This window comes from Pan paniscus, chromosome 2 (genome assembly GCF_029289425.2).
Source record: "Pan paniscus chromosome 2, NHGRI_mPanPan1-v2.0_pri, whole genome shotgun sequence".
In the NCBI taxonomy this organism is placed as follows: domain Eukaryota; kingdom Metazoa; phylum Chordata; class Mammalia; order Primates; family Hominidae; genus Pan; species Pan paniscus.
Genome location: NC_085926.1, coordinates 25,272,152 through 25,297,741, shown reverse-complemented (window position 1 = coordinate 25,297,741; position 25,590 = coordinate 25,272,152). Strand labels below are relative to the sequence as shown.

The 25,590-nt window shown below is 39.3% G+C and overlaps 1 protein-coding gene and 2 pseudogenes across 2 annotated transcripts in view; all 3 read right to left on the bottom strand.

The window, feature by feature from the left end:
• RARB (retinoic acid receptor beta) overlaps nt 1–25,590 on the bottom strand; it is a 769,998-nt gene that overhangs the window by 260,801 nt on the left and 483,607 nt on the right. The gene's annotated exons all lie outside the window — the stretch shown is intronic.
• On the bottom strand, nt 705–770 carry LOC112439436 (U7 small nuclear RNA; annotated as a pseudogene).
• Nucleotides 11,964–24,032, bottom strand: LOC100976175 (cofilin-1-like; annotated as a pseudogene).

Below are 25,590 nucleotides of genomic sequence, written 5' to 3'. Positions count from 1 at the left end.
TATTGCTTGGCCACATTAACCTTTAGGTAATTGGCACTAAACTTAGGATTAGTTCAGTGGAATTCCAGCTAATGAGAGAGGTGGCCATTAGCTGGAACAAATGTCATTGTTGAGAATTTGTTTCAAGTATCATATGTTGTTGGGCAGAGAGGAAGGAACATCCCTCCTTATCCCGCTCCAAAGCTGAAATACTTATAAGCATTTAACATCAAAGAAGAATTGGGCCAGGAAGTTGTGTTACAGAGAAGTCTAACATTTGATTTTTGCCCACAAGAGTTTTAAAATCTACTAAGGAATAATGACAATAAAAGCCATTAAACAAATACTAAATGAATAAAATACATTTTATTACCAAGCGCCTTGAACTCTAAAAGCACCTAAAATATTAGAAAATAGTAGGTACTGAAGTTATTTGTGGAATTTAATTGTGTTATTTATCTTGAGGCTATTATTACTTATTTTTAAAGCATATATGTCATTCTCATAATACACTATATCTATAAAAGAAAAGGTGTAAGAAAGAAAAACTACTAAATCTCTGAACCCAGAGTGACCTCTCTTAGCATTTTGGTTTATATTCTTCCAGTTGTCTTTATTTTTCTCTTCTTACATAGATAAGATCATATGGAATACATAATTTTATTTCCTTTTTTCCTCTTAAGATCATAGCATGCTTTGAATGTTTTTTTTTCCCCCTCCCCAGTGGGGGTGTCTTCTGGTGAAAACTGAAAAAAACCTATTAGGAAAATTCTAAAAGAACTCTAACACTTGTTATGTATGTTTTAAAAACCTTTGTTTTAGAGGATGGATAATACCCAAATAAATGAAAGTTTATTAATGAGACTTTGAAAGTTTATGTATGGCTATACTACTAAATTATTTCCCCATTTAAACGCTTTACATGTTCTCCTGTATTTTCCTGTGGACTGTTCCCTGGCCACATAGGTGACAAAATATCAGTACAAGAAGAGAATATAGCAGAGATCATAATAGATGAGGTTGTCAGAGGCAGAAACAGATCCTCCGTGTCCACTCTTGCAGAAAGTAAATGTGAAATTCTGGCAATTTGGTTGGGTTATTTGGTCTCTAGCAAGGCCCCTCTCAGGAAGTGAACTCACAGTGGCCTTTCAGTTGACAGCCAGAAGATGGGGTGAATGCTGTTAGCAGTTACCCTAGGGCAGAAAATTTAAGAGGTGACTGCACAATGGAACTGGGGAAGCCAAGAGAAGGTAATGAGGTGCCAAACCTGGCCTGATATGCACAAGGCAGGAGACAGAAGCCAAGAAAATACATGCCAACATGCCGGGCCACAGAGGTCTCTCACACAGTGGATTGCTTCTGCAAAGCTTTTCAGTTCATAATCGGTGCCCTGTAACTGACAATTATTTTTATCCAAGAATTAATTTTTAAAAATCCGTTGGCTCTGCCTTCTAGGCACTTAGGATGGCCTTCTAGCATTGTGCTTAGAATTTCATGATGTGTGTGTCATTACCTAAAATAGAGTGATAACTGCTGCTTATTGAACATTTGGTATGTGCCACACACCAAAGCACTCACTGAACATCCATTCACTCACTTAAGCCTCCCACCAAACCTATACAGTATGCTTGTGCTATTACCATCCCCATATTATAGCTGAGGAAACAAAGGCAGAGAGAAGTTGCCCAGGGTCAGCCAGCCAGCATGGGTAGGGGCTGGAATTCACACCCCCGCCTAACACCAGAGCCCATGCTCTTGACTCCTCTAACCCCTGTCTCTCCCCATCCCTAAGTAACCACAACAGGAAGTCAAATTGTTTCTTATCTTCACATTCTCCACAACTCACACTGATCTGAAAAAAGAAGGTGACCAACACATAATGCTAGCTTGAATTGAATCAAGCCATGATGAATATTTCTTTTAAATTTCTTTGTGAAAGTAATATACATACATAATTAAAACGGTGCCAAAAGAAAGATAACAATTTAAGAAAATTCCCAACAACCCTGAACTCTCATTTTTTTCCTTCCCGCTCCACTTTTTAGAGGAAACCACTTATTTATTTATTTTTACATTAAGGATTTATTTTTTACTTTTTTTATTACACTTTAAGTTCTAGGGTACATGTGCACAACCTGCAGGTTTGTTACATATGTATACATGTGCCATGTTGGTGTGCTGCATCCAATAACTTGTCATTTACATTAGGTATATCTCCTAATGCTATCCCTCCCCCCTCCCTCCACCCCACAACAGGCCCCAGTGTGTGATGTTCCCCATTCTGTGTCCAAGTGTTCTCATTGTTCAATTCCCACCTATGAGTGAGAACACGCGGTGTTTGGTTTTCTGTCCTTGTGATAGTTTGCTCAGAATGATGCTTTCCTACTTCATCCATGTCCCTAAAAAGGATATGAACTCATCCCTTTTTTATGGCTGCATAGTATTCCATGGTGTATATGTGCCACATTTTCTTAATCCAGTCTATCATTAATGGACATTTGGGTTGGTTCCAAGTCATTGTTATTGTGAATAGTGCTGCAATAAACATACGTGTGCATGTGTCTTTACAGCAGCATGATTTATAATCCTTTGGGTATATACCCAGTAATAGGATGACTGGGTCAAATGGTATTTCCAGTTCTAGATCCTTGAGGAATCGCCACACTGTCTTCCACAATGGTTGAACTAGTTTACAGTCCCACCAACAGTGTAAAAGTGTTCCTGTTTCTCCACATCCTCTCCAGCACCTGTTGTTCCCTGACTTTTTAATGATTGCCATTCTAACTGGTGTGAGATGGTATCTCATTGTGGTTTTGATCTGCATTTCTCTGATGGCCAGTGATGATGAGCATTTTTTCATGTGTCTGCTGGCTGCATAAATGTCTTCTTTTGAGAAGCATCTGTTTATATCCTCTGCCCACTTTGCGATGGGGTTGTTTCATTTTTTCTTATAAATCTGTTTAAGTTCTTTGTAGATTCTGGACATTAGCCCTTTGTCAGATGGGTAGATTGTAAAAATTTTCTCCCATTCTGTAGGTTGCCTGTTCACTCTGATGGTAGTTTCTTTTGCTGTGCAGAAGCTCTTTAGTTTAATTAGATCCCATTTGTCAATTTTGGCTTTTGTTGCCATTGCTTTTGGTGTTTTAGACATAAAGTCCTTGCTCATGCCTATGTCCTGAATGGTATTGCCTAGGTTTTCTTCTAGGGTTTTTATGGTTTTAGGTCTAACATTTAAGTCTTTAATCCATCTTGAATTAATTTTTGTATAAGGTGTAAGGAAGGGATCCAGTTTCAGCTTTCTACATATGGCTATCCAGTTTTCCCAGCACCATTTATTAAATAGGGAATCCTTTCCCAATTTCTTGTTTTTGTCAGGTTTGTCAAAGACCAGATGGTCGTAGATGTGTGGTATTATTTCTGAGGCCTCTGTTCTTTTCCATTGGTCTATATGTCTGTTTTGGTACCAGTACCATGCTGTTTTGGTTACTGTAGCCTTGAAGTATAGTTTGAAGTCAGGTAGTGTGATGCCTCCAGCTTTGTTCTTTTGGCTTAGGATTGACTTGGCAATGCGGGCTCTTTTTTGGTTCCATATGAAGTTTAAAGTAGTTTTTTCCAATTCTGTGAAGAAAGTCATTTGTAGCTTGATGAGGATGGCATTGAATCTATAAATTACCTTGGGCAGTATGGCCATTTTCATGATATTGATTCTTCCTATCCATGAGCATGGAGTGTTCTTCCATTTGTTTGTGTCCTCTTTTATTTCGTTGAGCAGTGGTTTGTAGTTCTCCTTGAATAGGTCCTTCACATCCCTTGTAAGTTGGATTCCTAGGTATTTTATTCTCTTTGAAGCAATTGTGAATGGCAATTCACTCATGATTTGGCTCTCTGTTTGTTTGTTATTGGTGTATAGGACTGCTTGTGATTTTAGCAAGCTGATTTTGTATCCTGAGACTTTGCTGAAGTTGCTTATCAGCTTAAGGAGATTTTGGGCTGAGATGATGGGGTTTTCTAAATATACAATCATGTCATCTGCAAACAGGGACAATTTGACTTCCTCTTTTCCTAATTGAATACCCTTTATTTCTTTCTCCTGCCTGATTGCCCTGGCCAGAACTTCCAGCACTATGCTAAATAGGAGTGGTGAGAGAGGGCATCCCTGTCTTGTGCCAGTTTTCAAAGGGAATGCTTCCAGTTTTTGCCCATTCAGTATGATATTGGCTGTGGGTTTGTCATAAATAGCTCTTATTATTTTGAGATACATCCCATCAATACCTAGTTTATTGAGAGTTTTTAGCATGAAGGGTTGTTGAATTCTGTCAAAGGCCTTTTCTGCATCTATTGAGATAATCATGTGGTTTTTGTCTTTGGTTCTGTTTATATGCTGGATTACGTTTATTGATTTGTGTTTGTTGAACCAGCCTTGCATCCCAGGGATGAAGCCAACTTGATTGTGGTGGATAAGCTTTTTGATGTGCTGCTGGATTCAGTTTGCCAGTATTTTATTGAGGATTTCTGCATCGATGTTCATCAGGGATATTGGTCTACAATTCTCTTTTTTTGTTGTGTCTCTGCTACGCTTTGGTATTAGGATGATGCTGGCCTCATAAAAGGAGTTAGGGAGGATTCCCTCTTTTTCTATTGATTGGAATAGTTTCAGAATGAATGGTACCAGCTCCTCTTTGTACCTCTGGTAGAATTTGGCTGTGAATCTGTCTGTTCCTGAACTTTTTTTGGTTGGTAAGCTATTAATTATTGCCTCAATTTCAGAGCCTGTTATTGGTCTATTCAGGGACTCAAATTCTTCCTGGTTTAGTCTTGGGAGGGTGTATGTGTCCAGGTATTTATCCATTTCTTCTAGCTTTTCTAGTTTATTTGTGTAGAGGTGTTAATAGTATTCTCTGATGGTAGTTTGTATTTCTGTGGGATCGGTGGTGATATCCCCTTTATCATTTTTTATTGTGTCCATTTGATTCTTCTCTCTTTCTTCTTTATTAGTCCTGCTAGTGGTCTATCAGTTTTGTTGATCTTTTCAAAAAACCAGCTCCTGGATTCATTGATTTTTTGAAGGGTTTTTTGTGTCTCTATCTCCTTCAGTTCTGCTCTGATCTTAGTTATTTCTTGCCTTCTGCTAGCTTTTGAATGTGTCTGCTCTTGCTTCTCTAGTTCTTTTAATTGTGATGTTAGGGTGTCAATTTTAGATCTTTCCTGCTTTCTCTTGTGGGCATTTAGTGCTATAAATTTCTCTCTACACACTGCTTTAAATGTGTCCCAGAGATTCTGGTATGTTGTGTCTTTGTTCTCACCGGTTTCAAAGCACATCTTTATTTCTGCCTTCATTTTGTTATGTATCCAGTAGTCATTCAGGAGCAGGTTGTTCAGTTTCCATGTAGTTGAGCTGTTCTGAGTGAGTTTCTTAATCCTGAGTTCTAGTTTGATTGCACTGTGGTCTGAATGACAGTCTGTTATAATTTCTGTTCTTTTATATTTTCTGAGGAGTGCTTTCCTTCCAAATATGTGGTCAATTTTGGAATAAGTGCGATGTGGTGCTGAGAAGAATGTATATTCTGTTGATTTGGGGTGGAGAGTTCTGTAGATGTCTATTAGGTCTGCTTAGTGCAGAGCTGAATTCAATTCCTGGATATCCTTGTTAACTTTCTGTCTCATTGATCTGTCTAATGTTGACAGTGGGGTGTTAAAGTCTCCCATTATTATTATGTGGGGGTCTAAGTCTCTTTGTAGGTCTCTAAGGACTTGCTTCATGAATCTGCGTGCTCCTGTATTGGGTGCATATATATTTAGGACAGTTAACTCTTCTTGTTGAATTGATCCCTTTACCATTATGTAATGGCCTTCTTTGTCTCTTTTGATCTTTGTTGGTTTAAAGTCTGTTTTATCAGAGACTAGGATTGCAACCCCTGCTTTTTTTGTTTGTTTGTTTGTTTTCCATTTGCTTGGTAGATCTTCCTCCATCCCTTTATTTTGAGCCTATGTCTCTGCATGTGAGATGGGTCTCCTGAATACAGCACACTGATGGGTCTTGACTCTTTATCCAATTTGCCAGTCTGTGTCTTTTAATTGGAGCATTTAGCCCATTTACATTTAAGGTTAATATTGTTATGTGTGAATCTGATCCTGTCATTATGATGTTAGCTGGTTATTTTGCTCATTAGTTGATGCAGTTTCTTCCTAGAATTGATAGTCTTTACAATTTGGAATGTTTTTTAGTGGCTGGTACCAGTTGTTCCTTTCCATGTTTAGTGCTTCCTTCAGGAGCTCTTGTAGGGCAGGCCTGGTTGTGACAAAATCTCTCAGCATTTGCTTGTCTTTAAAGGATTTTATTTCTCCTTCACTTATGAAGCTTAGTTTGGCTGGATATGAAATTCTGGGTTGAAAATTTTCTTTAAGAATGTTGAATATTGTCCCCCACTCTCTTCTGGCTTGTAGAGTGTCTGCCGAGAGATCTGCTGTTAGTCTGATGGGCTTCCCTTTGTGGGTAACCTGACCTTTCTCTCTGGCTGCCCTTAACATTTTTTCCTTCATTTCAACTTTGTGAATCTGACAATTATGTGTCTTGGAGTTGCTCTTCTCGGGGAGTATCTTTGTGGAGTTCTCTGTATTTCCTGAATTTGAATGTTGGCCTGTCTTGCTGGGTTGGGGAAGTTCTTCTTATTAATATCCTGCAGAGTGTTTTCCAACTTGGTTCCATTGTCCCCATCACTTTCAGGTACACCAGTCAGATGTAGATTTGGTCTTTTCACATAGTCCCATATTTTTTGGAGGATTTGTTCATTTCTTATTAATTTTTCTCTAAACTTCTCTTCTCACTTCATTTCATTCGATCTTCAATCACTGATACCCTTTCTTCCACTTGATTGAATCAGCTACTGAAGCTTGTGCATGCATCACATAGTTCTCGTGCCATGGTTTTTAGCTCCATCAGGTCATTTAAGGACTTCTCTACACTGGTTATTCTAGTTAGCCATTTGTCTAATCTTTTTTCAAGGCTTTTAGCTTCTTTGTGATGGGTTTCAACATCCTCCTTTAGCTTGGAGGAGTTTGTTATTACTGATCATCTGAAGCCTTCTTCTCTCAACTCATCAAAGTCATTCTCCATCCAGCTTTGTTCCATTGCTATCGAGCAGCTGCATTCCTTTGGAGGAGAAGAGGCACTCTGATTTTTAGAATTTTCAGCTTTTCTGCTCTGGTTTCTCCCCATCTTTGTGGTTTTATCTACCTTTGGTCTTTGATGATGGTGATATATAGGTGGGGTTTTGGTGTGGATGTCCTTTCTGTTTGTTAGTTTTCCTTCTAAAAGTCAGGACCCTCAGCTGCAGGTCTGTTGGAGTTTGCTGGAGGTCCACTCCAGACCCTTTTTGCCTTGGTATCACCAGCGGAGGCTGCAGAACGGCAAATATTGCTGCCTTAACCTTCCTCTGGAAGCTTCGTCTCAGAGGGGCACCCAGCCGTATGAGGTGTCAGTCAGCCCCTACTGGGTGGTGCCTCCCCGTTAGGCTACTCAGGGGTCAGGGACCCACTTGAGGAGGCAGTCTGTCCATTCTCAGATCTCAAACTCCGTGCTGGGAGAACCACTACTCTCTTCAAAGCTGTCAGACAGGGACGTTTAAGTCTGCAGAAGTTTCTGCTGCCTTTTGTTCATCTATGCCCTGCCCTGAGAGGTGCCGTCTACAGAGGCAGGCAGGCCTCCTTGAGCTGCAGTGGGCTCCACCCTGTTCAAGCTTCCTGGCTGCTTTGTTTACCTACTCAAGCCTCAGCAATGGTGGACGCCCCTCCCCTAGCCTCGCTGCCACCTTGCAGTTCGATCTCAGACTGCTGTGCTAGCAGTGAGCGAGGCTCTGTGGGTGTGGGACCCTCCGAGCCAGGCACAGGATATAATCTCCTGGTGTGCCATTTGCTAAGACCATTGGAAAAGTGCAGTATTAGGGTGGCAGTGTCCTAATTTTCCAGGTACCGTCTGTCACAGCTTCCCTTGGCTAGGAAAGGGAGTTCCCTGACCCCTTGTGCTTCCCAGGTGCAGTGATACCCCGCCCTGCTTTGGCTCATGTTCCATGGGCTGCACCCACTGTCTGACGAGCCCCAGTGAGATGAACCTGGTGCCTCAGTTGGAAACGCAAAAATTGCCTGTCTTCTGTGTCACTCATGCTGGGAGCTGTAGACTGGAGCTGTTCCTATTTGGCCATCTTGGAACCTGCCCGCTATTTCACTTATTTATTTTTACTTTTTCTTTGAGACAGAGTCTTCCTCTGTTGCCCAAGCTGGAGTGCAGTGGCATGATCTCAGCTCACTGCAACCTCTGCTTCTCCGGTTCAAGCAATTCTTCTGCCTCAGCCTCTCTAGTAGCTGGGATTACAGGTGTGCACCACCATGCTCAGCTAATTTTTGTATTTTTAGTAAAGATGGGGTTTTGCCCTGTTGGGCAGTCTTGTTTTGAACTCCTGACATGAGGTGATCCGCCCGTCTCAGTCTTTCAAAGTGTTGGGATTACAGGCGTAAGCCACTGCACCCGGCCTAGAGGCAACTACTTAAATCGCTCATCCATTTATTCTGATCTCTAGGTTGCCAAATAGCTTGTATTGCCGTTTCTTAATACACCAATTTTATACTGCATATTGATATTCTTTATGGGACAAGAGGAATTAGCTCTCTTATACTATCCTCCTGTTTACTTCATTTAAAAATGTATATTGCTAATAATTCTTTAGAAATATTTATAATTCTTGATAAGGTTTTTGTTAAATAGTGTTTATAAGTACTGTGTATTTTTTACTGCAAAGCCAACTAGTGTACTTTGTTTTATTTCTCACACAAATTCTTATTTTTCTGCAAGTCAATAGTTGCTTCTCTTTTTAAACTTGCTTATACACCTACTCTTAATTTTCTTTCATATACCTCATTATTAGTATTACTTGCCTATAGTCAAATAGACCAGATAATATACCAATTACATTGTTTGTATCCAATCTGAGCTTGTTTCTTTCTAGAGCCATCGTACAGCTGTCATGTGAGACTTTACCTTTTCTCATCATCTCATTATTGCTTTACATTTCTGATTTATGTTGGTCACTTAGTTTCATGAATCCTTTCTGTTTCAGAGTTAACTGCCTAATCTGGTCAAAGCCAAACCTCAAGATCAGATTAGTAAAGAGTACAGTGGAGAGAAACATTCTGAGACCTTACATATCTAAAGACGTCTCTATTCCATTCTCAAACTTAAAAGTTTTGGCAGGTGTAGAATTCTAGGTCGATAGTCATTTTCTCTCAGAATTATAAAAATATTGCCTTTTTGTTTTTCTCTCTTCTAATGTAGCTATTAAAAAGTCTGATGTCTTTCTGATTCCAATTGCTTTGATTATAATGTTCCCCCTCCTTTTTTGGATCTATTATTTTGAAATATTGTAGTAGTGCTGCTTGATGTGAATCTTTTTAAAAAATTTTTCAATAACTGTACCTAGACATCTTTCCCTTCTAGTCTGAAATTTTATATTATTCAGTTCTCAGGAAATTGCCTTTTTTAAAAAAAAAAATAATTTCTTCCCATTCGTTTTCTCTTATTTCTCCCTGTAATTCTTAATAGCCAAATGTTAAACGTTCTGGGCTGATCTAAATCTCTCTTCCCTGCTCCCTCCTACTTTTATAATCCCTGTGTCTAAAAACGAAACAGCACATGTTCTCACTTATAGGTGGGAATTGAACAATGAGAACACATGGACACAGGAAGGGGAACATCACACACCAGGGACTGTTGTGGGGTGGGGGGAGGGGGGAGGGATAGCATTAGGAGATACACCTAATGTTAAATGATGAGTTAATGGGTGCAGCACACCAACATGGCACATGTATACGTATGTAACAAACCTGCACATTGTGCACATGTACCCTAAAACTTAAAGTATAATAATAATAAAATTAAAAAAAAATCCCTGTGTCTTTTTATCCTACATTTTGTGAGTGTTTCTTGATATTGTCTTCCAGCCTACCTATTAAATATTTTCATTTCTATAAAAGGATGTTCATTGGGAGTTTTCTGATTGTATCAATGTTTCAGGAGAGATTCCAGGAATTGACAACAAAAGGTGCCAACAGATCCACTAGGGAGATGCTAAAGAATGATGAAACCACCAAGGTAACTACTTTGCTGAAAAACAGTTGGACTTTTAAGGTGTAAATCATGAAAAGAAGTTATTTAATTTACTTTTTAATACCATAGCCTGTCATTATTTTGATTTTTTTCTCTACCCTTGAAAGGAACTTGGGCCATTTCCAGGTATTAAAAATAGTCTAAATTAGACAATTGTCTTAATAAACAATTGGGGACATCTTGTCTTTCCAGAGGTCCTTTTCAGGATGACTCAATTTCTGTTCCTTTCCACATGCAACCTTCAGGAAATATAAACCTTTGTCCAACTATCAGTGAGATGCAGCAAGCCCTCACTGCACCCCTTTCTCTTTGTTCTACTGTTAGAGGCAACTCTAGACAGCCTCCCTCCCACTTTTGACTTTAGCAGGTCCAGTTGGACACCAATCACACTGCCCCTCAGAATTTTAGGGAGATATACAGCAATATCTTTGAGTATTTCTCTAAAAGTCAACTCACTTCACTTCTGGGGTAGAGGGGACAACCCCCTTTCTTTCCAAGGGGGAGATAAGCAGCAAAGAACACACTGGTAACTCTCTTTAAGAAATTCTCATGACCAGCCTTCCTCAATAAATCTCCTTATCTTCTTTCATATATGCTTCAGGTAGGTGATGATAGGGGATGTAAAGTCAGCTTCCCTTTCTCTTGCATGGTCTCAACAGGTGATTTGGAATCTGTTGGTCTTGGACTTAGCTAAAACTGAGTCCATAAGAAAACTGGCATTTAACAACTTGTTTCACTTTGGTAATTTTATCTTTATTTCCAAAAGCTCTTTCTTCCCCCCGCCCCCCACTTTGTTTTTGGCTTCCCCCAACAACCCCCAAACTGAAGGTACCCTACTGGTCCTGCTTCCACAAGTGGCCATGACCAGGAAAAAAGGGAGAAGAACCAGTGGCATGGGGAGGGCTCATCTCCACAACATTCCATTTATACACACAACTCAACAGACAAGCACGAGTAAGCACTGCAGCTAGAAGTTGGCAGCAGAGGAAGGATAAGGAATAGATGAGGAGTTGGGGTGTTATTAAAAAAATACCTCCCCCCACAAACTGAAGTGCCTGGGGGGTATTTGGTCTGCTTCTGTCAGAGCGTTTGAGCCAGATCGACTCCATCATAAAACAGGGGCTGGGTAAAATAAGGCTGAGAGCTACTGGGCTGCATTCCCAGGAGGTTAGCCGTTCTAAGTCACAGGATGAGATAGGAGCTCAGCACAAGGTACAGGACACAAAGACCTTGCTGATAGAACAGGTTGTGGTAAAGAAGCCAGCCAAAACCCACCAAAACCAAGATGGCCATGAAAATGACCTCTGGTTGTCGTCACTGCTCATTACACGCAAATTATAATGTATTAGCATGCTGAGAGACACTCCCACCAGCATCCTGATAATTTACAAATGCCATGGCAACATCAGGAAGCTACACTATATGGTTTAAAAGGGGAAGGGATCCTCAGTTCTGGGAATTGCCTGCCTCTTTCCCAGAAAACTCATGAATAAGCCACCCCTTGTTTAGCATATAATCAAGAAATAACTAAGTATCCTTAGTCTAGCAGCCCATGGCACTGCTCTGCCTATGGAGTAGCCATTCTTTTGTTTCTTTACTTCCTAATAAACTTGCTTTCACTTTATTCTGTGGACTTGCCCTAAATTCTTTCTTGCATGAGATCTAAGAACCCTCTTTTGAGGTCTGTATCAGGACTCCTTTCTGTTAACACTTCAACCCAAGAGGAATCAGAAGATCAAAGGTAATTTGGGAAGGCCGGAACTGTCAGGGATGGAGGGGAGAGGAAAAGGCAGGGCTTGGTGGGGAGCTGTTTGGCAGCTGGGGTGAAAGGATTGCTCTCCCACTGCTGAGATTCTCCAGCCCCTTCCTGTCTATTAGGAATAGGGCAGCCTGCAATCCCTGTGGGCAGGTCTGGGGCTTCCAGATGTTCCAGGAAGGGGGCTCACAAAGGCTTTCCCTCCAGGGAGATAATGGCACTGCCTCCCAGCTTCTCTGCAAAGGTGTGGTCATTCTTGACTTCCGCGTAGCAGTTTGGTTGTAGTTCATGCTTGATCCCTGTCAGCTTCTTCTTGATAGTGTCCTTGGAGTTGGCATAGATCATTTTGCTCTTCAGGGGTGCAGACTCAGGCCCAGAAGCTGAACACCAGGTCCTCCTCCTTGCTCTCCTTTGTCTCACAGTTTGCGTCACAGAGGGCGTTATGGCAGTCTTTGTCTGGCAGCATCTTGACAGAGGTGGTGGAGAGGCCATTGACAGTCTGGCTGACATCACCCACCAACATCTGCTTGCCCTCCTTGAGGATGAGTTCTTGTCCTCACTCAGGCAGAAGAGTACCACCTTCTTGAGCTTCTTCAACTCCTCTGGTGTCAACAACTTGTGTACCTTCATGTCATTGGATACCTTGATGATGCCATCAGAGACAGCCACACAGGAATCTACATTTCCAGAAGTCAAAAAGAGATGACAAAGAGAGCCAGAGAGGAGGAGATCTGACTGAACCTGCTCTTTAATAGTACATAGTATCTTCTAATTTATCCGAGACTAGAAATCAATGATTTTCGTGATTTTCTTCCACTTCCTTTATTATCTCTGCTTCCTTGAGTGTCACCTTTGTTTGTTTACTTTTGCTTTCTAGTTTAGCAGAGCTTTCTTCATGTGCTTGGTGATCCTTGATTGCCTGTTGTCATTTAATATTGAGGTACTAGAATGTGAATGGTGTTTAAGAAGGGAGATAAACTTGTAGTTAAGCTGACCACACTTAACTGGAAGTCTTCTTGGGTTTTGAAGTCATAAATTTAGTTTAATTTCTAAATCTTATCCCTATGTTCATCCATTTTAGGGCTGTGGTTTATGTTTTTTCTCCAGCTCTTCATCTTCGTGTGGGCATAGAGGTCCACTATAAAAATGTGTGGCCCTTCATTATCTAGGACAGTGTGGGTTTTCTGAAGAGTTCCTAAACTAGAGCTAAGTTATGGAAAATGTTTCATATCAAAATGGATGAAATATACAAGCCAAAGTTATGGCATCTACTTTCCCATTCCATGCATACTTTCATAGTTTTCATTTTGGAAGATTTTGAATATGTTACAAGAAAATCCTTGGGAATTTAAATTGAGTAGACTACTATTATAGTGTACAGTCACTCAGATTACTATGTTTTGTTGCGTATGAATGTTAGGACACAAATGGAAAAATTCATCTGTTGCTAAAAGTGGCACATTTTCAGAGAACTCTATTGTGGTAGGCTGTTCTTTAATAATGACCACAGCAATCGCTCTTATCCCACATGTCCTTTTGAAATGTGGCTGTGCCATTCCTCCCACCTTGGATCTATTTCCCCTCATTCTGAGCTGGCCCTATGGTGTGCTTTGACCAACAGAATGTGGTGACAGTGATGCTGTGTGTTGGCTGGGCCCAGAGCTTCAGAGATCGCATGGCTTCTGTTTTTGCCTTGAGTCTCCATGTTTTTGCCTTGAGCCCCGGGTATTCTGTTGGAGAGAGGCCAATGGAGGAGCACTGAGGCATACCTGCCAACAGATAGGACCAGGGCCCCAAACATGTAGGTGAGGCCCTTTTGGATCCTCTGACCCCAGTAATGTGCAGACAACCCCACATGAAGCCTAGACAAACTGGACCAGCTGAGTGCTGCCTAAATTTTTGACCCACAGAATCACAGGCAATAGAATGGTTCTTGTTTTAAGCAAATAAGTTTGGGGTTGGTTTGTTATACAGCAATAGATCACTGACCAACTCTCTTTAGAACTATTTAGAGCAGGGATTTCCAACTCACGTTGCATTTTGGGTATCTGCGCTTATGTGCTCTTGTCAGAGGATCGGGGCCACAGCTTCTGATTCTTAAAGTAGTCTTTATCTTCAAAAAGACTAAGAACCATTGAATTATGGGCCATTACAAGTTAAACACAGTATCAACAGATTTTACTGTTTATGCAATACATGCTTATGCCGTTATAAAAATATGATTATAAAATTAATTAAAAGATTGTCCCAAAGTCATAGTAAAAAATTTTGTTTGTATCCTTCCAGAGCACATAAGTATTAGGGATCTATTTGGAGAAATTAAAATGGTATATATGATTTATATATATGTGCCAACGTGTATACTGATATATAAATGAATGTACTTGGCCAGTAAGAAAATCAGAACTTACTTTTGTTTTGTGGTCAAGTCAATATTTTACTTTCTAGCTCTTGCATTTCATGTCACTCCTAAAAATGTTCTCTCTCCCTAAGTATAAAATAGACCCATGTTTCTTTTAGAACTTTGCAGTCTCAACTTTCTTTTTCTTCAGCACAATCACTTATCCCTCTATGGCTTATCTGAGGTTTATTTTGGTGGAAGGAATGAGGTAGGAAGCTTGCTTCCCCCCCGCCGCCTCCCAACATTTATTAAATAGTATATGTTTTCATCACTCATTTCAATGCCCACCTCATATACTGAATTTCCATACGTATTTGGGAATACCTCCAGACCCAATGCTGCGCTATTCATCTTGCTACTCCAGTAACTCACTGTTTTGATTGCTGTTGCTTATAATGCATTTTATTTCATGGAAAGGTGGTCTTTCCTTCTGTCTTTTTTTTTTTTCTACAAACATTTTTCCTTCAACTATTATCTTTTAATTTTTTCAGATGAACTTAAGAATCATCACATCAATTAGCATCCATCCTTCTACTGCCTGCCTCCACAAATTCCCCAAATAATCTTTTTGTCTTTTTTTTTTTTTTAATTTTAGAGAACATCACATTGAATTTATAGCTTCTTCTGGGGAGAAGTTACAACTTCACAACACTGAGCTTTCCAGCAAAGAGCAAGGTCTCTTTGCATTGATTCAAGACTCAAATGGCTGACAGCACAATTTTTTTTTAATTTATTTTTTGAGATGGAGTCTCACTCTGCCACCCAGCCTGGGATACAGTGGCACGATCTCGGCTCACTGCAACCTTTGCCTCCCAGATTCAAGTGATTCTCCTGCCTCAGCCTCCCGAGTAGCTGGGATTACAGGCACCTGCCACCATGCCCGGCTAATTTTTAATTTTTAGTAGAGAAGGGGTTTCGCCATGTTATCCGGGCTGGTCTCAAACACCTAACCTCAGGTGACTGGCCTGCCTCGGCCTCCCAAAGTGCTGGGATTACAGGTGTGAGCCACCGTGACCGACCTGATAGCATAATTTAAAAATGTTATTTTTATCTCTGTTAAATTTTCCTCTAGATATTTTAAATTTTTTGGTCAACAAAAAAGACAGTGTATTATACCAATATTCAGTTACCTTTGGCTTGGCGGAAGCAGTACCTTATTACTCCATCCAGGTAAATGATCATGGTTTTTCCCTGTACATTTCAAAGTCATTTTGGTCAAGTTCCCAAAGTCTGAATGCATCACACATAACTTGTAATGGGTCATTGTCCTGTTTAACTCAGGAATAATTGTACTGGAAAACCCTGATGGTTTCTAAGCTTATCCTAAACTTATTGTGCCTTGTACTGAAAAAGATCTGCTTGTTAAACACAGAGTTCCACACCGGGGTTATACCACTTGGAAAAAAAGTGCTCCCAAAGGGAAACCCAAAGTTCCTTTGATGGACTTATAGGCCTATAATTCGAAGAAGGATATAAAGAATGAGCATGCTTAAATATCAATGTTGGGTGGATAGCTCAAAATTTTCCAGGTTCTATCCTCTGTTCCATAAATCAAAGTATTTGAAAGGGATTAAGTGATGAACATTGAGGCTTTGCCTGGGGTTTGACTATACGCTACAAGACTGAAGGAAGCAGGAGTCGATGAGTTCACTGGGAAAGAACCCAAATCATATCTCTGGTCAAAAACAAACAAACAAAAGTAAACCCCAGGTTTCACAAAAAGCTCCTTTAGCACTATTTTGAGAGGTATGTTAACATGAATAATTCTACCTATGAATTCACATATATAGAAGTTTGGATTCTAAATATCACTTTGGTACTAGAAGTGAGATGTAGCATTTAGAAGCAATAATAAAGTAAATATTTGACATGAGGAACAAAGTAAAATGCAAGAAAATGGCAGAAGGGAAAAATGTTGGAAATCCTGGGTCAGGGACTGGTGAATTAGTAATGGAGTCAGGGCAGACAGGCCGCTCATTGGCCAAACTTTCGGTTGTATGTCCTGGCCCTGGAAAGCTCCTTTTCTGCAGTCAAATAGCATGGATCAGCTCTAAAGATGATCAGCCAGAGTTTCAAACTGAAGCTGGTGTGAAAGTACTACTACAGAGAAAATAATATCTTATGGAGTGGTGATAAGACATTATGAGCCATTTAAATTTACTATAATATTTTGAGGAAGATAATGAAGGTGTAAGGAAAAAAAGAAAATGCCCTAATATTCTTTCTGAAAACATCCTGGCAATGTTCAATGACTGCATAGAATTTGCTGTGGAGAGGAATCCTAAAGATGAGGAAGTGGGTATGGGGATGTTGTAGAGGTTGGGGTGACTTTTGGGGTCAGAGGTTCCTTAGCAGCGTTTGCCTTGGTCTAGACTGATGCATCAAAAGATCCAAAGGCAAAACATCCATTAGCAAAAAAAAAAAAAAAAAAAAAAAAAAAAAAAAAAAAAAAAAAAAAAAAAAGATGATCCTTATTTTTTTTAGTTCATTACAGAGAAAATGTCCCCACTGTTCCAGAAAGACTGATTTACGGCAAGCTTTTGACCACCCAAATTAAGCTGTGACATTGAGATAGTGCTAGTTACTTTTTCTCATGAATAGTTCTAGGCTAGATCACCTTTTCAAAAGAATAAAAAGAAGTGACTGAGAGTATATCCTGAATCAATAAATGTCTGTCTACAACTCACACAGTACAGAATCCACTGTGAATATCTCTCCTTTCTGGATGGCAAAACTCCTTAACTCTACAAACGCAGGGTTCGTTTCATCATCAGATCACTTTCTCATCAAGATCTGTGTCTTTTCAGGAAGTGGTAAAGTCTGCTATTCAGGAGAAAAAAAATCAAAACTGCCATGCATGCATGCAATCATGTTGAATGGAATTCTTAGGCCTGTGAGGAAAAGACCCTCATTCGTGGGTTTTTATGGTACCTGACAGCTCTTTAATTTTGGTCGGTCAGATGAGATTGTCTGGGCTAAGAGATGGAGAATAGGCATAAACTAACAATGTGTTGAGAAGGAGAATTGATGACAGTCTTACCCATAATGCAGCTGTCAGATTCAAAATACTCAAAGCTCCCTCACCCTGTCTCAACATGGCCATTCCACAGAAGGGAAACTAGTTATCTTTCCAGGGAATGAAATGGATGCTATTAAGATACTCCCACAAGGATTTAGTTATTATGTGGGCATCGTCTATGCCATTAAACTGTATCCTGGGAGGACGTGAGGGTTTGATGGCAGGATCTCAGAATCACCAGGATAAGAGGGTGAGAAAACATGCATGTCACTTCCCTTATTCCTCATGTCCCCCAACTATTCGGAGGATAAAACTTCACCATTAATCTAAACACATCATTTGCCATATAAGAATTTTCTTTCATCTCCTCAGGTCTGAGAACACAAATAAATTGGTCCAATATATTATTGAAAATCATCTTTAATATTACAGTTAATAAGCATTAACAGCGAAATTATGTCTTCTTAAATCTAATTATTCAGTGATCAAACATAAACATGGAGTCCCGGGGAAAGACAGAGCATGAGTTACTATCTATGCTGGGCACTACAAGAGTTAAAATAAAAGGTTGGTAAATTGACACACAGAGAAAAGGACATTAAGGATATTGTCTGATGACAATGCTGAAAAAATCAAAACCTTTTTGAAATTCCCTTCTGTCTTGCAGGTCATGAGAGAGTTTCAGGGTGGTAATTTTTAAATGTGGAGGCCACTTACAATTCTGCTAAGCACTATTATAGTGGCTATGTGGTTGGGAGAAAATCATTCTTTCAAGAAGACCAAAGAATTCTACATTTGCTCCTAAAGATTTCCTTCTTTAATAAGGACTTGAGTAGATCCCTGTCATTGTTCTAGATAATGGATTACCTACACATACATTTCCAAGTGTAATGACACTCTTGCTTATTAAAGACCTCTCAGCTGAAGGGGCAGAATATTATGAACTGGCCGAGCCATTCATTTTCTTGAATATGTTATTCAGTATTTTATGCTAAACCAGCAATACACCATCCATTTTAGTACAATGATCCTTATGTTCAATAAAATTGAAGTGTCGCATCATAAATCATTACAGTCATTTATTTTACATTAGACACATTAGCCACTATATTCCATAATCTATTACAATAAGGTGGATTTAAATGTACCCCAAGGAACTGCAATAATAACTCGAGAACCAAATATAGCAATTCATGGATAAAATATGCTTAACCTAAAACTGCACTAGCTATCGTGATGGCTGTGAACTCTGAATGGAATTTAGTGCTGATGGTGACTGAACTCAGCTATACATACAGAGGGAGGAAAGAGAAAAAGAAATGGCAGACCTTCCTCTAATTTTCTGTTCATTAATTTAAAAAATGTACTAGATTATTACACTATCAGTGAGATGGACAAATTTTGCTGGAGGAACTCACGCTCAGTTGAAACTTTTTCTAAGTAACACATATTCAAAATCTCTAGTTAACTATTCAATAGGATGCCTGTTGTTTCCAACAACAGCAGTGTCTGGGAAAGCTTCATCAATTCAGACTAATTCCACTAATTCCGCATTTGTGAAAATTCAGACAGGCTGGGTGGTGTGAAGAAAAAGGTTTGCACATGTGATTCATAGTGTAAAAGAGGTACCCCAATAATGTTTTTATACCAGAAAAGCATTTCAAAACAGCCTTAAGTTTGTAGGAGACATTCTTTTACTAATAGTTGAGATGATAATTATAAATTCTTATCAATTAATGAAAATTATTTTCTCGAATGATCTCTTTTAGATAATATTAGCCTACTCCCATTTCCTATATGTATCTAAAAGCAAGAAAACTGTGTCCTGTAATTCAGATTCTTCACTAATTTGGTATCCTTCCACTTAGTCATGGATTGTGAGGTCTTTGTAATTTTAGGTAAATGGTTACTACCCATGTTATTGACACTCCTAGATAGCTCACTCGGCGATCTCAAGTCTTTGAGATTTGACCATGAAATGAGACTAGCTTTATTATATTGCTGGATATGAAGTCTTTGCTGTTCAAGATTAAAATACGTATTTGTTGTTGTGTCAATCTGAGATAGCATGACCCAGAACTGGCATAGTTAATTCTTCCTCAGGAAATTAGGGACCAGATTATATTTCCCATTTGTATGTCCTTATTAACCTACCTTCGCTTCCTTCCTCCCTTCCTTCCTCTCTCCCTCCCTTTCATCCAACCACCTAGTCATCAGCCAATGATCCATTTAGTGACTATCCTACCTATTTAATGCCTTCCCTGTGCCAGACACAAGGCGGGCACCAAGAACACAAAGGATAAGGCAAGGCACCTAACACTTATAATAAGATACTTTCTATGATTACATTATTGCTTTTATCTATGCAAAAATGTTGTATTCTTTTACACGACTTATAATAATCAAATACTTAACAGTTAGTTATAAGATTTCCCTCAGTCAACATTTATAGAATTGTAAATTTATACATAAACCAAATTCTGAGGGGAAGCAGAGGACCTTGGTTGGCTAAATGACCTGGGGTGAATAATTTATTCTGTCTAACCCTCACTTCATCGTACAATGAGACGGTTAACTGGATAGTTTCTTAGAGTTCCTTCTTGAATTTTAGGACTTAAATCATTTTCTCTGTCCTTTATAGTCATCGTTTCCATTTATTAAAATGTCTCCAATGCAGAAAAGGACAAAAATTTAAAGAAGTAGAAAATCTCGTCATTGTCATATTTGTCAGTCCCTTGCAATCCAGTCTATACTGCTACGTCTTTTCCTTTTACTGTCAACTGCTAATACCAAATGTGCTGTTCTCTCATCAGTTTGTGGTCTAATTTATGCTCATAAAATATTGTTACCATCTGATGACAATGAGAACACCAAATCTGTTGTCCCCACTCTTCTGAATCCTCTTTCAGCATCGGTATCGTCCTGGCTTTTCTCTTCTATAGATATATCTGAATTATACATTATTTCCCCCAGGCATGCTTTTCCAAATTAAATAAAATTTCATTTTCTGTTTCTTGCCTTAATCCTACTAGATGACTTGGCTTAAAATATTTACAGACTCCACTTTGTACCATTTTTAATAATTTGGCCCTATTGCATGTATTTATTTTATCTTGTGTTTTAGAGGGTTGTGGTTTGTGCTCACCCATAATTAAGGCTTTCCTCTAATACTATATGTCACCTTTGGCATGCTCTGTCAATTATGGAGAAAAATTACACTCCCTACCTCTAGATAGATGGAATAAAAATTACATAAATATGTAATAAAGATACATAGATACAATGGTCCTCAGATCAACCTGTGGGCTCAACAAGGTGCCTCATAAAAAAAGCTTATACAGACAATAGACATCTATCTGTACAAAATCTTTAGGCCAAATTTAGAAATATAAAAATATTTCTGAGCATATTCTTTGATCAAAAAACAAATATAAACCAGAGTCCAGTCTAGTGGATCTAGGTGACTGATAGAATGAATTTAATGTGGCAAGTAGTTACAAATATTTTAGACGATCTGAAAACTAAATGGTATGGTGACAGAGATTAATGTAGGTCAGGTGTGTAGGTCTGGGATTCATGCCTGTAATCCCAGAACTTTGGGAGGCTGAGGCGGGCAGAACACTTGAGGTCAGGAGTTTGAGACGAGCCTGGGTAACATAGTGAAACCCCCTCTCTACTAAAAATAAAAAAAAAAAAATTAGCTGAGTATGGTGGTGCATGCTTGTAATTCCAGCTACTCTGGAGGCTGAGGCACGAGAATCGCTTTAACCCGGGAAGCAGAGGTTGCAGTGAGCTGAGATTGCGGCACTGCACTCCAGCCTGGGCGACAGAGCAAGACTCTGTCTCAAAAAAAGATTAAAAGAGGCAGGAAGCACTATGCATCCTAGGCTGGAGAAGTAAATGGTCTTATCCAAAAACCCAGGAGCTCTTCCATCTCTTGCCAGTGTTTCCTTTTGGCCAAATTAGGTAAAAAGATAAGTGGATTGAGAGGGAAGTTATGAAGTCTCAAGCTTCTGAGCCACTCACTGTGCAGACCCCTTCCAAGACCTGGGAGGGGTGCTAGCAAACTGTGTACATGGTCGTATGTCTACAATTTGAAAAAGTATAGTATTTTAATTTAAATAGTTATGAGTGTTTTCTTTTTGTACTTTGATATCCCCTGCATTATACTTCTCAAGTAAGCCCCTATCTAGGGACTGGTTAGGGGGAGTTGAGCTGAGGACTCATTTAGTTTCTGTCTAGTGGGATGTGTGTATTTCATTCACAGTTTTTTTTGCATTGTGTGAAGACTGGGGATGCCAGAGAGTCTATAGACAGAGAGCTGCCCCGTACTCTTAAGAATTTTTCCACATCCAGCATGAGTTTTAAATGTCCACCAAGTGGATAAAGAAAATGTGGTACCTACACACCATGGAATACTACACAGACATTAAAAAGAATAAAATAATGCCCTATGCATCAACATGGATGTAGCTGGAGGCCATTATTTGGTTTTCTGTTCCCGTGTTAATTTGCTCAGGACAATGGCCTCCAGCTGCATCCGTGTTCTCATAAGTGGGAGCTGAACACTGAGTACTCAGCGACATAAAGATGGAAGCAACAGACACTGTGGACTACAAGAGAGGGGAGGAGGCAGGCAGATAAGGACTGAAAAATTATTGGGTACTATGCCCACCACCTGGGTGATAGGATCAATTATACCCCAAACCTCAGTGTCACACAATATACCCATGTAACAAACCTGCACATGTACCCACCTGAGTCTAAAATAAAAGTTGAAAGTATTTTAAAAAATTAAAAAATGAAAGTATATATATAAAAAATTACTCCACCAGACATTTAGATAGGAGAAAAAAAAAGGTTTTTGTTGATGTCTTGGTGTTAGAATGGACTGTAGTAATCCACACACATCCATTGTGCCATTTTACCTGGCATTCACCTCAGATGTCTTAACCCCAAGAAACTGATGACAGAATCATTGGTTGCAACACAAGAAACTTAAACTATCTTAAAATCTTACAGCTCTCCTGTGAAAATAGCTTGATAGAGGTTTTCCCACAATTGACAATGATCCTAACAATTTATGTAACATTAATAACGTTATGAATGGGAATGTTTCTAAATTGTCAATAATAAAAAAGTAAATTCCAATTAGCATACTGAGGAAAGACAATTATATTTCTGCTTTTCCTATAGAAAACTGTTATCAAAAGAAACAAAAATGATGAAGCTAAAAATTCTAGGAAAATATTATGAGATATATCTCAACAGTTAACTAATAAAATATGACCTTATTTTTCCAGCTTTTTCTTTTTTATTTGTTCTTGATTTTTAAAATTTGGAGTAAATTTTTAAGTTTTGTAATTTTTTGTGATTTTTAAAAATTAATTAATTTTTTTTTTGTTGTTGAGACAGAGTCTGGCTCTGTCACCCAGGCTGGAGTGCAGTGGTGTGATCATAGCTCAGTGCAACCTCCAACTCCTGGGCTCCAGGGATCCTCTTGCCTCAGCCTCCCAAGTATCTGAGACTACAGATGCATACCATCACACCTAGCTAATTTTTTTTCTTTTTTGTAGAGATGAGGTCTCACTATGTTGCCCAGGCTGGTCTTGAACTCCTGGGCTCAAGCGATCTTTCTGCCTGGACCTCCCAAAGTGCTAGAATTATAGGTGTGAACCACCATGCCTGGACTGTTATTTTTTTCTCGTAGAAAATAAATACTTCCTTTTGTACATAATTTTGTATGTATAATTTTGTATTATGACTAAAGATGGCCCCCAAATTGCATAAACTTTAGATCCTCCAAACCTGCTGACACAGGAGCTTAGGAAATGAATTTTACAGTTACCTAAAGCAACACAGAGTAGAATAGGAGAAAGGTGGAGAAGAGATCTGGGAGCCAATTAGCAAAAGACAAGCACTACAGTATATTAAAGAGCTTGCAAAATCTCTGGAAGGGCCAGGGAACCAGGCAAAGAAGTTTCACAACCAGAGATACTCACTGACATCATACCAGGGAGTTGGGGAAGCCTAGTTACTTCCTACATTAGGCATAAGCATTACAGTTCAAGCCACCAATGTACTGATAATGAATTTTGAATGGTATCAACCACTGATGCATCTGCCAGGGCCGTCCCTAGAAACTTGATGTAGATCTTGCAACCTGAACCACATATGCATGTTTGTTTGGGTCACTAACTCTTAATTCTAAGTCTGGTTTATCTACATTTGATTGGAGTAGCCAGGTTCACTCACCCTAGAGAAAAAACAAGCGGGTCTTCTTATTCCCATAAGAGGGGAACTTCCAAGGAAAGGATTAACGCTGGGAAAACAAAAACAAAAACAACAAACAGATATCCACTACATTCCACCACCATCATCCCTATTTTACAGAATGGAAATAGAAATGGAAGCCTTAACATGGAAAGTAATCTGCCCACATTCAAATAGCTAGAAATGGATAGAGCCAGGATGCTGCCTCCAGACTTGAAGACACAAATTCAAATGCCTCGAGAATCCAGGGTGTGATACCGATGGGTGGAGAAAAGCAGCAGTGTAGCGTGATGAAAAATATCAACAGATCATTGGTCACCAGGACTGGCGGCAACAGGGAGTGGTGAGATTGAGGAGAACCAGAGAGCTCATGTCTATCCGCGAGGGACAGCTGCTCCCAAGTTCCTCCTGGCTGTGGCTGCATGGGAATGTTCCCCAGTGGGGCCATCTAGGCAGATTGTAAAACAGAGGTTAGAAATCTAGATTTTTATTGTGAAATGTCCCAATTTTTAAATGTTGTTAAAAATTGAAAAAAACTTTGTAACTATTGTTTGGGCCATAATTGTACAAGCTCATCTGCTGCTACATTATTATCTCAGGCTTCTATTTGCAATGTCTGCTCCAGAGTGAGCTCTCACTCACTAAATTACATTACTATACCTCTTCTTTTCAATTAACCGCATTTTACAAACCCACTTTTAACTCCCAGGCTTTACTTTTCCTCTATACTTGACCAGAGGAGTTAGAAGGTCTGAAGTTTCAGTCCTGACATGCTGCTTATTAGCTGTATAATCCTGACTGAGTCCTTTAACTTCTCAAAATCTTAGGTCTTTATCTGGAAAATGGAAAAAAAAAATCTATTCTGCCTCCCTCCCGGGGTTGTTTTGAGAATCAAATGAAACAATGAATATGAATGTGTTTTGAAAGCTATCAAAATCTACAGAAAAGTCAGTATATTGCTTTTAATGATAACCTTAATTTTCAGAAAAGTAATTAGCCAAAATTCCTCCTTTCCATTTATAGAAAATAACACATTAATTTTTCTTCCGTCTCTGATTCTACCCCCATCATCCTTGGCATTTCAAAAATGATTGCCTTGTAGTCAATAAGTTCATTAACCACTTCCCTAAACACCGCAGGAAACAACTCATCTCCCCCAAAGAACCCATATTTTGAACATAAGCATTTATTTTTTCACATACTTTTCTTCCTTTTTTTTCTAACCAAGTACAACATTAATGAGTTGTGTTTTACTTGAACTTTTGTATTGGGATTTCAGGGTAACTGACTTGAGCAAGGAGGCAGGATTTCTTAGGAGGTCAACCAGGAGGCAGAGCTTGAGTGTGAGTATCCACATCCCCCACTGTCATTCCTTGTGTTTTTTGAGAGTTTGTGTCATGAGCCTGAACTGTCTATGTACCATATGTGCCCTGGGGAAAGCCATTCTTATTGAAAGGCAAAATAAAGCCATCACTTACATGAAGAATGGAACCCATTTGGCAATGATATTCCTTTCCATATTTCCCTTCTCTGAACATTTTGTTACAGAGCAAAGACAGGCATAAACCTCACCCTGCTTCCTTTGAGGAAGCCCTCAGCTGCCCCGCTGTGAATACTGACCTGGCACTATCTGCCACCAATGGGGAATGTTTGGGTGGAACATCTACATATTTAATGGTATAGCTATTGTTAATTAAATAAAAACTATAAACAGAGAATATGTGACAAAAGGAAAAGGTCCAGATTTGCAAAGTTCTTTTTTAGCTACAGGAGGCCTCTTTGAGGAGGATATGAAGATATCCTTTAGTACCGACCCAAACAGTATGGATGGCTAGTGCCGTATCTTTTAAAATTCGTATCAGTGGACTCTTTTAATAATTGTCCACACAGGTCGGTTCAGAATCTGGTCTTCACTCCCATTCTTTGTGCTTGCCAGCTGGTACTCCATTCTCTTTTCACAAATACACCACGTGCATCCTCTTTTTCCCCTCCTTGAGGTGGTTGTC